Below are 16,282 nucleotides of genomic sequence, written 5' to 3' on the forward strand. Positions count from 1 at the left end.
AGTATGAGCCAGACGCGGGCATATCCCAGACCAAACCCAGACATAACCGGTGTTATCCTCTAAAATATTCATCGAAAACAGGTTCAATTGACTGTTTCAGTGTGGTACCACATTGCTACGTGATCGAAACCAGAAAAAACCCTGGATCTGGCGAACAAGTATTCGAAATAGGCGAAAGTATGAGCCAGATGCGGGCAAATCCCAGGCCTAACCGGTATTATCTTCTAAAATATTTGTCGAAACCAGGATAAATTGACTGTTTCATTGCGGTACCAAATTACTACATGTTCCAAGCGAGACATAATCCAGGATCTGGCCAACAAGTATGCGAAAAAGACACGAGCATGAGCCGGGTGCGTGCGTATCCCAGGCCTAACCCAGACCTAACCGGTGTTATCCTCTAAACTATTGTTCGAAAACAGGTTCAATTGACTGTCTCAGTGTGGTACCACATTGCTACGTGATCCAACCCAGAAAAAACCCTGGAGTTGGCCAACATGTATGCGAAAAAGGCAAAAGCATGAGCCAGATGCCGGCATATCCCAGAGCTAACCCAGACCTAACCGATGTTATCCTCGAAAATATTGATCGAAACCAGGTTTAATTGACTGTTTAATTGCGGTACCAAATTACTACATGTTCCAAACGAGACATAATCCAAGATCTGGCCAACAAGTATGCGAAAAAGACAAGAGCATGAGCCAGATGCGTGCAGTTCCCAGACCAAACCCAGACATAACCGGCGTTATCCTCTAAAATATTGATCGAAACCAGGTTTAATTGACTGCTTTAGTGTGGCACCACATTACTACGCGGTCCAAACCACAAAAAACCCAGGATCTGGCCAACAAGTATACGCAAAAGACAAGGGCATGAGCCAGATGCGTGCATATCCCAGACCTAACCCAGACCTAACCGGTGTTTTCCTCGAAAATATTGATCGAAACCAGGTTTAATTGACTGTTTCAGTGTGGCACCACATTACTACGTGATACATACCAGAAAAAACCCTGGATCTGGCCAACCAGTTTGCGAAAAAGGCAAAAGCATGATCCAGATGCGGGCATAACCCAGACCTAACCCTGACCTAACCGGCGTTATCCTGTAAAATATTGATCGAAGCCAGGGTTAATTGACTGTTTCAGTGTGGTACCACATTAATACGTGATACAAACCATTAAAAACCCGGGATCTGGCCAACAAGTATGCGAAATAGGCGAATGTATGAGCCAGATGCGGTCATTTACCAGACCTAACCCACACCTAACCGTCGTTATCCTCTAAAAGATTGGTCGAAACCGGACTTAATTGACTGTTTCATTGCGGTACCTAATTACTACATGATCCAAACGAGACATAACCCAGGATCTGACCGACAAGTTTGCGAGCATGCAAAAGTATGAGCCAGATGCGGTCATATCCCAGATCTAACCGGTGTTATCCTCTAAAATATTGATCGCAAACAGGTTTAATGACTGTTTCAGTGTGGCGCCACATTACTACGAGATCCGAACGTGACAAAACCCAGGATCTGGCCAACAAGTATGAGAAAAAGGCGAAAGTATGAGCCAGATGCGGGCATATCCCAGATCTAACCGGTGTTATCCTCTAAAATATTGGTCGAAACCAGGATAAATTGACTGTTTCATTGCGGTACCAAATTACTACGTGTTCCAAGCGAGACATAATCCAGGATCTGGCCAACAAGTATGCGAAAAAGACAAGAGCATGAGCCAGATGCGTGCATATCTCTGACCAAACCCAGACATAACCGGTGTTATCCTCTAAAATATTGATCGAAACCAGGGTTAATTGACTGCTTAAGCGTGTTACCACATTGCTACGTGATCAAAACCAGAAAAAACCCTCGATCTGGTGAACAAGTATGCGAAATAGGCGAAAGTATGAGCCAGATGCGGGCATAACCCAGACGCAACCCTGACCTAACCGGTGTTATCCTGCAAAATATTGATCGAAAACAGGTTCAATTGACTGTTTCGGTGTGGTACCACATTGCTACGTGATCGAACCCAGAAAAAACCCTGGAGTTAGCCAACATGTATGCGAAAAAGGCAAAAGCATGAGCGTGATGCGGGCATATCCCAGACCTAACCCAGACCTAACCGATGTTATCCTCTAAAATATTGATCGAAAACAGGTTCAATTGACTGTTTCAGTGTGGTACCACATTGCTACGTGATCCAACCCAGAAAAAACCCTGGAGTTGGCCAACATGTATGCGAAAAAGGCAAAAGCATGAGCCAGATGCGGGCATATCCCAGACCTAACCCAGACCTAACCGATGTTATCCTCGAAAGTATTGATCGAAAACAGGTTTAGTTGACTGTTTCATTGCGGTACCAAATTACTACATGTTCCAAACGAGACATAATCCAGGATCTGGCCAACAAGTATGCGAAAAAGACAAGAGCATGAGCCAGATGCGTGCGTATCCCAGGCCTAACCCAGACCTAACCGGTGTTATCCTCTAAAATATTGATCGAAAACAGGTTCAATTGACTGTTTCAGTGTGGTACCACATTGCTACGTGATCCAACCCAGAAAAAACCCTGGAGTTGGCCAACATGTATGCGAAAAAGGCAAAAGCATGAGCCAGATGCGGGCATATCCCAGACCTAACCCAGACCTAACCGATGTTATCCTCGAAAATATTGATCGAAACCAGGTTTAGTTGACTGTTTCAGTGTGGTACCACATTACTACGAGATCCAAACGTGACAAAACCCAGGATCTGGCCAACAAGTATGAGAAAGAGGCGAAAGTATGAGCCAGATGCGGGCATATCCCAGATCTAACCGGTGTTATCCTCTAAAATATTGATCGAAACCAGGTTCAATTGACTGTTTCAGTGTGGTACCACATTACTACGTGATCCAGGCAAGAAAAAACCCAGGATCTGGCCAACAAGTATGCGAAATAGGCGAAAGTATGAGCCAGATGCGGCCATAACCCAGACCTAACCCAGACATAACCGGTGTTATCGTGCATAATATTGGTCGAAAAGGGGCTTAATTGACTGTTTCATTGCGGTACCAAATTACTACATGATCCAAACGAGACATAACCCACGATCTGACCAACAAGTTTGCGAGCATGCAAAAGTATGAGCCAGATGCGGCCATAACCCAGACGTAACCCAGACATAATCGGTGTTATCCTGCATAATATTGGTCGACACCATGTTTAATTGACTGTTTCAGTGTGGTACCACATTGCTACGTGATCCAAACCAGAAAAACCCCTGGATCTGGCGAACAAGTATTCGAAATAGGCGAAAGTGTGAGCCAGATGCGGGCATACCCCAGACCAAACCCAGACATAACCGGTGTTATCCTCTAAAATATTGATCGAAAACAGGTTCAATTGACTGTTTCAGTGTGGTACCACATTGCTACGTGATCCAACCCAGAAAAAACCCTGGACATGTATGCGAAAAAGGCAAAAGCATGAGTCAGATGCGGGCATATCCCAGACCTAACCGATGTTATCCTCGAAAATATTGATCGAAACCAGGGTTAATTGACTGCTTAAGTGTGTTACCACATTGCTACGTGGTCAAAACCAGAAAAAACCCTCGATCTGGTGAACAAGTATGCGAAATAGGCGAAAGTATGAGCCAGATGCGGGCATAGCCCAGACCCAACCCTGACCTAACCGGTGTTATCCTGCAAAATATTTGTCGAAACCAGGCTTAATTGACTGTTTCATTGCGGTACCAAATTACTACATGTTCCAAACGAGACATAATCCAGGATCTGGCCAACAAGTATGCGAAAAAGGCAAAAGCATGAGTCAGATGCGTGCATATCCCAGACCAAACCCAGACATAACCGGTGTTATACCCTAAAATATTGATCGAAACCAGGTTTAATTGACTGCTTAAGTGTGTTACCACATTGCTACGTGGTCAAAACCAGAAAAAACCCTCGATCTGGTGAACAAGTATGCGAAATAGGCGAAAGTATGAGCCAGATGCGGGCATAGCCCAGACCCAACCCTGACCTAACCGGTGTTATCCTGCAAAATATTTGTCGAAACCAGGCTTAATTGACTGTTTCATTGCGGTACCAAATTACTACATGTTCCAAACGAGACATAATCCAGGATCTGGCCAACAAGTATGCGCAAAAGACAAGAGCATGAGCCAGATGCGTGCATATCTCAGACCTAACCCAGACCTAACCCTGACCTAACCGGTGTTATCCTGCATTATATTGGTCGATACCAGGTTTAATTGACTGTTTCAGTGTGGTACCACATTGCTACGTGATCCAAACCAGAAAAAACCCTGGATCTGGCGAACAAGTATTCGAAATAGGCGAATGTGTGAGCCAGATGCGGGCATATCCCAGACCTAACCGATGTTATCCTGTAAAATATTGATCGCAAACAGGTTTAATGACTGTTTCAGTGTGGTAACATATTACTACGTGATCCAAACGTGACACAACCCATGATCTGGCCAACAAGTATGAGAAAAAGGCGAAAGTATGAGCCAGACGCGGGCATATCCCAGACCAAACCCAGACATAACCGGTGTTATCCTCTAAAATATTCATCGAAAACAGGTTCAATTGACTGTTTCAGTGTGGTACCACATTGCTACGTGATCCAACCCAGAAAAAACCCTGGAGTTGGCCAGCATGTATGCGAAAAAGGCAAAAGCATGAGCCAGATACGGGCATATCCCAGACCTAACCCAGACCTAACCGATGTTATCCTCGAAAATATTGATCGAAACCAGGTTTAATTGACTGTTTAATTGCGGTACCAAATTACTACATGTTCCAAACGAGACGTAATCCAATATCTGGCCAACAAGAATGCGAAATAGACAAGAGCATGAGCCGGATGCGTGCGTATCCCAGGCCTAACCCAGACCTAACCGGTGTTATCCTCTAAAATATTGTTCGAAAACAGGTTCAATTGACTGTCTCAGTGTGGTACCACATTGCTACGTGATCCAAACCAGAAAAAACCCTGGATCTGGCGAACAAGTATTCGAAATAGGCGAAAGTATGAGCCAGATGCGGGCATATCCCAGACCTAACCGATGTTATCCTCTAAAATATTGATCGCAAACAGGTTTAATGACTGTTTCAGTGTGGTACCACATTGCTACGAGGTCCAAACCAGAAAAAACCCTCGATCTGGTGAACAAGTATGCGAAATAGGCGAAAGTATGAGCCAGATGCGGGCAAATCCCAGACCAAAACAAGACATAACCGGCGTTATCCTGTAAAATATTGATCGAAGCCAGGTTTAATTGACTCTTTCAGTGTGGTACCACATTAATACGTGATACAAACCATTAAAAACCCAGGATCTGGCCAGCAAGTATGCGAAATAGGCGAATGTATGAGCCAGATGCGGTCATATACCAGACCTAACCCACACCTAACCGTCGTTATCCTCTAAAATATTGGTCGAAACCGGACTTAATTGACTGTTTCATTGCGGTACCAAATTACTACATGATCCAAACGAGACATAACCCAGGCTCTGACCAACAAGTTTGCGAGCATGCAAAAGTATGAGGCAGATGCGGGCATATCCCAGATCTAATCGGTGTTATCCTCTAAAATATTGATCGAAACCAGGTTTAATTGACTGTTTCGGTGTGGTACCACATTACTACGTGATCCAGGCAAGAAAAAACCCAGGATCTGGCCAACAAGTATGTGAAATAGGCGAAAGTATGAGCCAGATGCGGCCATAACCCAGACCTAACCCAACATAACCGGTGTTATCGTGCATAATATTGGTCGATACCAGGTTTAATTGACTGTTTCAGTGTGGTACCACATTGCTACGTGATCCAAACCAGAAAAAACCCTGGATCTGGCGAACAAGTATTCGAAATAGGCGAAAGTATGAGCCAGATGCGGGCAAATCCCAGGCCTAACCGGTATTATCCTCTAAAATATTTGTCGAAACCAGGATAAATTGACTGTTTCATTGCGGTACCAAATTACTACGTGTTCCAAGCGAGACATAATCCAGGATCTGGCCAACAAGTATGCGAAAAAGACAAGAGCATGAGCCAGATCCGTGCATATCCCAGGCCAAACCCAGACCTAACCGATGTTATCCTCGAAAATATTGATCGAAACCAGGTTTAATTGACTGCTTTAGTGTGGCACCACATTACTACGTGGTCCAATCCAAAAAAAACCCAGGATCTGGCCAACAAGTATGCGCAAAAGACAAGAGCATGAGCCAGATGCGTGCATATCTCAGACCAAACCCAGACAAAACCGGTGTTATCCTCTAAAATATTGATCGAAACCAGGGTTAATTGACTGCTTAAGTGTTACCACATTGCTACGTGATCAAAACCAGAAAAAACCCTGGATCTGGTGAACAAGTATGCGAAATAGGCGAAAGTATGAGCCAGATGCGGGCATAACCCAGACCCAAACCTGACCTAACCGGTGTTATCCTGCAAAATATTGATCGAAAACAGGTTCAATTGACTGTTTCAGTGTGGTACCACATTGCTACGTGATCCAAACCAGAAAAACCCCTGGATCTGGCGAACAAGTATTCGAAATAGGCGAAAGTGTGAGCCAGATGCGGGCATATCCCACACCAAACCCAGACATAACCGGTGTTATCCTCTAAAATATTGATCGAAAACAGGTTTAATTGACTGTTTCAGTGTGGTACCACATTGCTACGTGATCGAAACCAGAAAAAACCCTGGATCTGGCGAACAAGTATTCGAAATAGGCGAAAGTATGAGCCAGATGCGGGCAAATCCCAGGCCTAACCGGTATTATCTTCTAAAATATTTGTCGAAACCAGGATAAATTGACTGTTTCATTGCGGTACCAAATTACTACATGTTCCAAGCGAGACATAATCCAGGATCTGGCCAACAAGTATGCGAAAAAGACACGAGCATGAGCCGGGTGCGTGCGTATCCCAGGCCTAACCCAGACCTAACCGGTGTTATCCTCTAAACTATTGTTCGAAAACAGGTTCAATTGACTGTCTCAGTGTGGTACCACATTGCTACGTGATCCAACCCAGAAAAAACCCTGCAGTTGGCCAACATGTATGCGAAAAAGGCAAAAGCATGAGCCAGATGCCGGCATATCCCAGAGCTAACCCAGACCTAACCGATGTTATCCTCGAAAATATTGATCGAAACCAGGTTTAATTGACTGTTTAATTGCGGTACCAAATTACTACATGTTCCAAACGAGACATAACCCACGATCTGACCAACAAGTTTGCGAGCATGCAAAAGTATGAGCCAGATGCGGCCATAACCCAGACGTAACCCAGACATAATCGGTGTTATCCTGCATAATATTGGTCGACACCATGTTTAATTGACTGTTTCAGTGTGGTACCACATTGCTACGTGATCCAAACCAGAAAAACCCCTGGATCTGGCGAACAAGTATTCGAAATAGGCGAAAGTGTGAGCCAGATGCGGGCATACCCCAGACCAAACCCAGACATAACCGGTGTTATCCTCTAAAATATTGATCGAAAACAGGTTCAATTGACTGTTTCAGTGTGGTACCACATTGCTACGTGATCCAACCCAGAAAAAACCCTGGACATGTATGCGAAAAAGGCAAAAGCATGAGTCAGATGCGGGCATATCCCAGACCTAACCGATGTTATCCTCGAAAATATTGATCGAAACCAGGGTTAATTGACTGCTTAAGTGTGTTACCACATTGCTACGTGGTCAAAACCAGAAAAAACCCTCGATCTGGTGAACAAGTATGCGAAATAGGCGAAAGTATGAGCCAGATGCGGGCATAGCCCAGACCCAACCCTGACCTAACCGGTGTTATCCTGCAAAATATTTGTCGAAACCAGGCTTAATTGACTGTTTCATTGCGGTACCAAATTACTACATGTTCCAAACGAGACATAATCCAGGATCTGGCCAACAAGTATGCGAAAAAGGCAAAAGCATGAGTCAGATGCGTGCATATCCCAGACCAAACCCAGACATAACCGGTGTTATACCCTAAAATATTGATCGAAACCAGGTTTAATTGACTGCTTAAGTGTGTTACCACATTGCTACGTGGTCAAAACCAGAAAAAACCCTCGATCTGGTGAACAAGTATGCGAAATAGGCGAAAGTATGAGCCAGATGCGGGCATAGCCCAGACCCAACCCTGACCTAACCGGTGTTATCCTGCAAAATATTTGTCGAAACCAGGCTTAATTGACTGTTTCATTGCGGTACCAAATTACTACATGTTCCAAACGAGACATAATCCAGGATCTGGCCAACAAGTATGCGCAAAAGACAAGAGCATGAGCCAGATGCGTGCATATCTCAGACCTAACCCAGACCTAACCCTGACCTAACCGGTGTTATCCTGCATTATATTGGTCGATACCAGGTTTAATTGACTGTTTCAGTGTGGTACCACATTGCTACGTGATCCAAACCAGAAAAAACCCTGGATCTGGCGAACAAGTATTCGAAATAGGCGAATGTGTGAGCCAGATGCGGGCATATCCCAGACCTAACCGATGTTATCCTGTAAAATATTGATCGCAAACAGGTTTAATGACTGTTTCAGTGTGGTAACATATTACTACGTGATCCAAACGTGACACAACCCATGATCTGGCCAACAAGTATGAGAAAAAGGCGAAAGTATGAGCCAGACGCGGGCATATCCCAGACCAAACCCAGACATAACCGGTGTTATCCTCTAAAATATTCATCGAAAACAGGTTCAATTGACTGTTTCAGTGTGGTACCACATTGCTACGTGATCCAACCCAGAAAAAACCCTGGAGTTGGCCAGCATGTATGCGAAAAAGGCAAAAGCATGAGCCAGATACGGGCATATCCCAGACCTAACCCAGACCTAACCGATGTTATCCTCGAAAATATTGATCGAAACCAGGTTTAATTGACTGTTTAATTGCGGTACCAAATTACTACATGTTCCAAACGAGACGTAATCCAATATCTGGCCAACAAGAATGCGAAATAGACAAGAGCATGAGCCGGATGCGTGCGTATCCCAGGCCTAACCCAGACCTAACCGGTGTTATCCTCTAAAATATTGTTCGAAAACAGGTTCAATTGACTGTCTCAGTGTGGTACCACATTGCTACGTGATCCAAACCAGAAAAAACCCTGGATCTGGCGAACAAGTATTCGAAATAGGCGAAAGTATGAGCCAGATGCGGGCATATCCCAGACCTAACCGATGTTATCCTCTAAAATATTGATCGCAAACAGGTTTAATGACTGTTTCAGTGTGGTACCACATTGCTACGAGGTCCAAACCAGAAAAAACCCTCGATCTGGTGAACAAGTATGCGAAATAGGCGAAAGTATGAGCCAGATGCGGGCAAATCCCAGACCAAAACAAGACATAACCGGCGTTATCCTGTAAAATATTGATCGAAGCCAGGTTTAATTGACTCTTTCAGTGTGGTACCACATTAATACGTGATACAAACCATTAAAAACCCAGGATCTGGCCAGCAAGTATGCGAAATAGGCGAATGTATGAGCCAGATGCGGTCATATACCAGACCTAACCCACACCTAACCGTCGTTATCCTCTAAAATATTGGTCGAAACCGGACTTAATTGACTGTTTCATTGCGGTACCAAATTACTACATGATCCAAACGAGACATAACCCAGGCTCTGACCAACAAGTTTGCGAGCATGCAAAAGTATGAGGCAGATGCGGGCATATCCCAGATCTAACCGGTGTTATCCTCTAAAATATTGATCGAAACCAGGTTTAATTGACTGTTTCGGTGTGGTACCACATTACTACGTGATCCAGGCAAGAAAAAACCCAGGATCTGGCCAACAAGTATGTGAAATAGGCGAAAGTATGAGCCAGATGCGGCCATAACCCAGACCTAACCCAACATAACCGGTGTTATCGTGCATAATATTGGTCGATACCAGGTTTAATTGACTGTTTCAGTGTGGTACCACATTGCTACGTGATCCAAACCAGAAAAAACCCTGGATCTGGCGAACAAGTATTCGAAATAGGCGAAAGTATGAGCCAGATGCGGGCAAATCCCAGGCCTAACCGGTATTATCCTCTAAAATATTTGTCGAAACCAGGATAAATTGACTGTTTCATTGCGGTACCAAATTACTACGTGTTCCAAGCGAGACATAATCCAGGATCTGGCCAACAAGTATGCGAAAAAGACAAGAGCATGAGCCAGATCCGTGCATATCCCAGGCCAAACCCAGACCTAACCGATGTTATCCTCGAAAATATTGATCGAAACCAGGTTTAATTGACTGCTTTAGTGTGGCACCACATTACTACGTGGTCCAATCCAAAAAAAACCCAGGATCTGGCCAACAAGTATGCGCAAAAGACAAGAGCATGAGCCAGATGCGTGCATATCTCAGACCAAACCCAGACAAAACCGGTGTTATCCTCTAAAATATTGATCGAAACCAGGGTTAATTGACTGCTTAAGTGTTACCACATTGCTACGTGATCAAAACCAGAAAAAACCCTGGATCTGGTGAACAAGTATGCGAAATAGGCGAAAGTATGAGCCAGATGCGGGCATAACCCAGACCCAAACCTGACCTAACCGGTGTTATCCTGCAAAATATTGATCGAAAACAGGTTCAATTGACTGTTTCAGTGTGGTACCACATTGCTACGTGATCCAAACCAGAAAAACCCCTGGATCTGGCGAACAAGTATTCGAAATAGGCGAAAGTGTGAGCCAGATGCGGGCATATCCCACACCAAACCCAGACATAACCGGTGTTATCCTCTAAAATATTGATCGAAAACAGGTTTAATTGACTGTTTCAGTGTGGTACCACATTGCTACGTGATCCAACCCAGAAAAAACCCTGGAGTTGGCCAACATGTATGCGAAAAAGGCAAAAGCATGAGCCAGATGCGGGCATATCCCAGACCTAACCCAGACCTAACCGATGTTATCCTCGAAAGTATTGATCGAAACCAGGTTTAGTTGACTGTTTCAGTGTGGTACCACATTACTACGAGATCCAAACGTGACAAAACCCAGGATCTGGCCAACAAGTATGAGAAGAAGGCGAAAGTATGAGCCAGATGCGGGCATATCCCAGATCTAACCGGTGTTATCCTCTAAAATAATGATCGAAACCAGGTTCAATTGACTGTTTCAGTGTGGTACCACATTGCTACGTGATCCAAACCAGAAAAACCCCTGGATCTGGCGAACAAGTATTCGAAATAGGCGAAAGTTTGAGCCAGATGCGGGCATATCCCACACCAAACCCAGACATAACCGGTGTTATCCTCTAAAATATTGATCGAAAACAGGTTCAATTGACTGTTTCAGTGTGGTACCACATTGCTACGTGATCCAACCCAGAAAAAACCCTGGAGTTGGCCAACATGTATGCGAAAAAGGCAAAAGCATGAGCCAGATGCGGGCATAACCCCGACCTAACCCACACCTAACCGGTGTTATCCTCTAAAATATTGATCGAAACCAGGCTTAATTGACTGTTTCAGTGTTGTGCCACATTACTACGTGATCCAAATCAGAAAAAACCCTGGATCTGGCCAACAAGTTTGCGAAAAAGGCTCTAGCATGAGCCAGTTGCGGGCATATCCCAGACCTAACCCAGACCTAACCGGTGTTATCCTCTAAAATATTGACCGAAACCAGGTTTAATTGACTGTTCCAGTGTGGTACCAAATTACTACGTGATCCAAATCAGAAAAAACCCAGGATCTGGCCAACAAGTTTGCGGAAAAGGCTCTAGTATGAGCCAGATGCGTGCGTATCCCAGGCCTAACCCAGACCTCACCGGTGTTATGCTCTAAAATATTGATCGAAAACAGGTTCAATGTTTCAGTGTGGTACCACATTTTTTTTTTTTTTTTTTTTTTTTTTGTCGTGGGGAAAATCTTCGAAAGACTCCCTCCCACCTCCTTGGGGAGAGGTGGGAGGGGTGTGTGGGATTCCCCGCGCCCGTACGACAGGCGCGGGACCTACCCACTAAAAACCCCACGGTGACCCTTCGGCACGCTTTGGGAGGATACCTGGAATCGCTCGAAGCATTCTTCCGGTATCCTCCTCGTGCCCGCGCTTTTGCGCCCATCCCCCGGGGGGACAATCGGTCCCCCCAGTAGACACACTGCCTCATAGCGGCGGGACGGGGCCACTCCATCCCGCCGCTATCCGTCCCGGGGCCGCGTTTAGTGGCGGCTGCGAGCCCCAACTCGCAACCGCCCGCGACCCCGTTTCCACCCCTCGGCGGCCGGGCGTTCATGGCCGCACCAGTCCGCCGAGGGTGCCTCCCCTTGCGTCGGACCGGTAGGGGGAGGCACTCCTACCCCCAACCGGTCCGACCCGGTGCCGCCTGGCGGGAGGAGGGTCCCCTCAGGACCCCCCTCCCAGCCTAGGTCATCCGCCACGCCGAGGCGGCCGCCCGCGACGCCTCGTGACCGGGCGACGACCTCGGGCCACCGCACGAGCGCGAGCTTCAGTGCGCCGCTGAAGCTCGCGCTCCCTCCCCGCGGCCTCCTTCTGCAACATTACGTTCTCGCAGAAGGAGGCCACGGCCCTCCACTTCTCCTCGCTGCCGAGCATGGCGCGCACCACGCCCGGCAGCGAGACATCCCGCCCGACGACGCCGACCAGGACACGGCGCTCCACCTCCCACGCGGGGCATACCTCCAGGGTATGATCCGCCGTGTCCTGCTCAGCGTCGCAGTGGCAGCAACGCGCCGTCGGCTCCTTCCCTATCCGGCACAGGTATCTTCCGAAGCTGCCATGCCCGGAAAATACCTGTGCCAGCCGGTAGGTGAGGCTGCCATGGCCTCTGTCCAGCCACTCCTTCAGGAGTGGCCGAACAGCCCCGACAGTCCGGTGCCCCGCGGTTGGCAGAGCCAGCCGCTCCTGCCACGCGAGCAACACGGACTGCCGGGCCTGGCGCTTCAAATCGCCCCAAGCAGGTTCCTGCCCGCCCGGGACTGCCCCCACACCCGCGCGTCGGTCGACGCGGTGCCGGTACATCACCGCGTGCGACCGCGCGAGCAGGTCCATGGGCGGCATTCCCTCAGGGGCTGCCAGCCTTTCAGCTGCAGTACGGGCTTAACGAACCCGGGGTACCCGAGTCATACACACACCGTAAGCCTCCTGTTGGTCGTCACAACGACCCATTCACAATTCCCTATTGGTTTTGTGAATGGTACGTGACGGCAGGAGGAACGGGGTCTTGGCTTAACCGCCTGGGCCACGAGTATGGCGACTCTATAAAATCGCCCTCCAATCCTAAGCTATGGTGCGCGGCGATGGGATGCATGGTTGGGGGAGAAGGCCCAATCCCAAGCGACCACCTCCGGGGAACCTGCCGAACCCCCGGAGTATTAGGCTTACCCGGGTAAGGCGGCTCTGCCCGGGTGGACCTTTATTTCCGACCATCTCGTGGGACTATTATGGACACAGAAAATAAAATGGGGATGGGGCGGGTTTTGTCGGTTGGGAAGGACGGAGACGGGGTTGGGGTTAGGTTGGCGGCGCTCGCGCCCCACTCAGCGCCAGGTCCGGCTTCGTGGAGGGTGGAGGAGGACGACGAGACGGCGTCGGTCTCGTCCTTCTCCTCCAGCACGAGCCACATAGGCTCTAAGAGGAAGAGGACGGGGCAGGCCGTCGTCGAGGTGGGCGGGGCGATGAGCCCGTCGGTGAGGCTGAGTTGCCTCAGGGACGAGGTGACCGAGGAGATATCGGAGAGGATCTCCTCGTCCCTGCGGCGGGTGGAGAAAGTCGCCGCTGCCTGCGCCTTTAAGGGGCAGAAAAGCGGTGGCGCGGAGGCCCTGAAGGCCGCGGCGGAGGAAATGAGGGAGGCGGCGCGGGAGCTCAGAGGGCGGAACGCCCGTCTGCAGCTCCTGTTGGAGGAGGAGCGACAGGGGAGGAGGAGGGCAGAGGCGCTGTGGAACAGCGCGGCCCTCCCTCCCATCCTCCCTCCTCCTCCACCGCCGCGTCCCTCGGCGGAGGTAAATAAGCGGAGTGCGGCGGCAGTGGTGCGGGGCACCGCGGGCCCCTCCACCCGCACTCCGCCCGTGAAGAAGTCCCCGTCCTCCTCAGAAGACGATCTTCTGAGGAGAATTGGGGACATGATTGATGGCAAGCTGGCCGCCTTCCGGGAGGAGCTCCTCGCCGGAAGAGCGGTCAGCAGGAAGGCGGTGCCTCCCCGACCTGTTCCGGTACAGTCGGGGAAGGCAAAGAAGGGCGGAGTGAAGGCTCCGCCCAGCGTTGCGGCACCAGGGCCCCGGGTCGCGACTCCCAAGGGGGGTGGTGTACCCGTGGTCGCGGTGGTCGCGTCCTCCACAGCACCCTCCCAAGGGGGGGTGGCGTGGAGTGAGGTGGTGGGGCGGAAGGCGAAGCGGGCGGCGAGGAAGGCCTCGCAACCGCAGCCTCCGCCTCCGCCGCCGGCGGCCAAGGTAAAGGCCGCGAAGGTCGGGAAGGCACGACCAGGTCGTCCCCCAAAAACGGCAGCGGTGACGCTGACCGTTGCGCGGGGGGGCGACCTGACCCTCGCGGAGGCGATGCGGCTCGCCAGGGAGAATATCTCCCTGGAAGAGCTGGGCATCGCCTCCGTGAGGGCGAAGAGGGCCGTGACCGGGGGTCTCTTGCTGGAGATCCCCGGTGCAGAAAGCGGCGCGAAGGCGGATCGTCTCGCCCAGAGGCTCCGGGAGCAGCTGGGCGAGCGAGGTGTCCGGGTCGTCCGGCCCACGAAGCGCACGGAGATGCGCGTTTGTGGGCTAGACGACTCGGTCAGCGCACAGGATGTGTCCCGTGCCCTTGCGAGGGCGGGGGACTGTCCTGTGGAGGACCTGCGGATCGGAGAGATCCGCAGGTCGCCCTCCGGCCTCGGGTCGGTGTGGGCCCGGTGCCCCCTCTCCGCCGCCCGTAAGGTGGCGGAATCCGGGAGGGTGTTGGTGGGGTGGGCTTCGGCGCGAGTGGAAATCCTCGCGCCGCGCCCGCTCCAGTGTCACCGCTGCCTCGAATTGGGGCACGTGAGGCAGTGGTGCACCTCGCCGGTGGACCGCAGCGGTCAGTGTTACCGCTGCGGTGCCAAAGAGCACCGTGCGAGCCAGTGCTCGGCGGCCCCCCACTGCCCGCTGTGTGCGGACATGGGGAGGCCAGCCGATCACAGGGTGGGGAGCAAGAAGGGGGGCCCCCCCCCTCCCGGAAGGAGAGGAAGAGGCGGGCTGCACCGGCTCCGGTGCCGAGGGCGGTGGCATCGTCCTCCATGGAGGTGGACGGTGCTACGGGGACGGACGGCCGGGAGGAGGCTGGCGCGGCCATTAATTAATGCCGCCCCGCCTCCTCCTCCAGGCCAACCTCAACCACTGCCGCGCGGCACAGGACTTGATGTCCCAAGTCCTCGCGGAGTGGGGGGTTGGCCTGGCGGTCGCCGCCGAGCCGTACCGCGTCCCTGATCACCCTCATTGGGTGGGCGACGCGGACGGCTTGGTGGCGACGGTATGGGGAGGGGGCGACGGGTCCCCACCGTTCTCCTTGTTGGAGCGCGGTCGGGGATTCGTCGCCGTGGACTGGGGGGGAGTCGCTGTGGTGGGGTGCTACATTTCGCCCCGTAGCGGTCACGCTGCGTTCGAGCTGTACTTGGCCGAGGTCGCGGCATGCGTGCAGCGCTACGCGGCCCGGCCGGTGCTGGTCCTGGGGGATTTTAATGCCAAGTCGGTGGCTTGGGGATCCCCCAGGACCTCCGTTCGCGGCGGGATCCTGGGCGATTGGGCGGCGGGGCTCGACCTCCGGGTATTGAACCGGGGGTCGGAGCACACATGCGTGCGGCGATATGGGGGGTCCATCGTGGATGTTGGATTCGCGACCCCCAACGCCGTGCGCATGGTGTCGGGTTGGCACGTGGTCGCGGGGGCAGAGACACTCTCCGATCACCGGTACATCCGGATGGAGGTCTCTGCCGCCGCGAGTGCATCCCGACACGGCCGCCTGCGTGGCACCCCACCACGCCGCTGGGCGCTTCGGCGCCTGGACAAGGACGCCCTGATGGCAGCTGCCCTCGCTGCAACTTGGCCGCAGGGAGCGGCCGAGTTGCCGAGCATAGAGGAGGAGGTCGCCCGGCTCGGAGCATTGGTCGCGGGTATTTGCGACGCGGCGATGCCTCGGGTCGGGCGGGCTTCTCCTCGTCGGGCGGTGTACTGGTGGTCGGACGCGATCGCGGAGTTGCGAGTCGCGACTGTCCGCGCCCGACGCCAGTACACCCGCGCGCGCC

Source organism: Colletes latitarsis, chromosome 14 (assembly GCF_051014445.1).
Source record: "Colletes latitarsis isolate SP2378_abdomen chromosome 14, iyColLati1, whole genome shotgun sequence".
Lineage (NCBI taxonomy): Eukaryota > Metazoa > Arthropoda > Insecta > Hymenoptera > Colletidae > Colletes > Colletes latitarsis.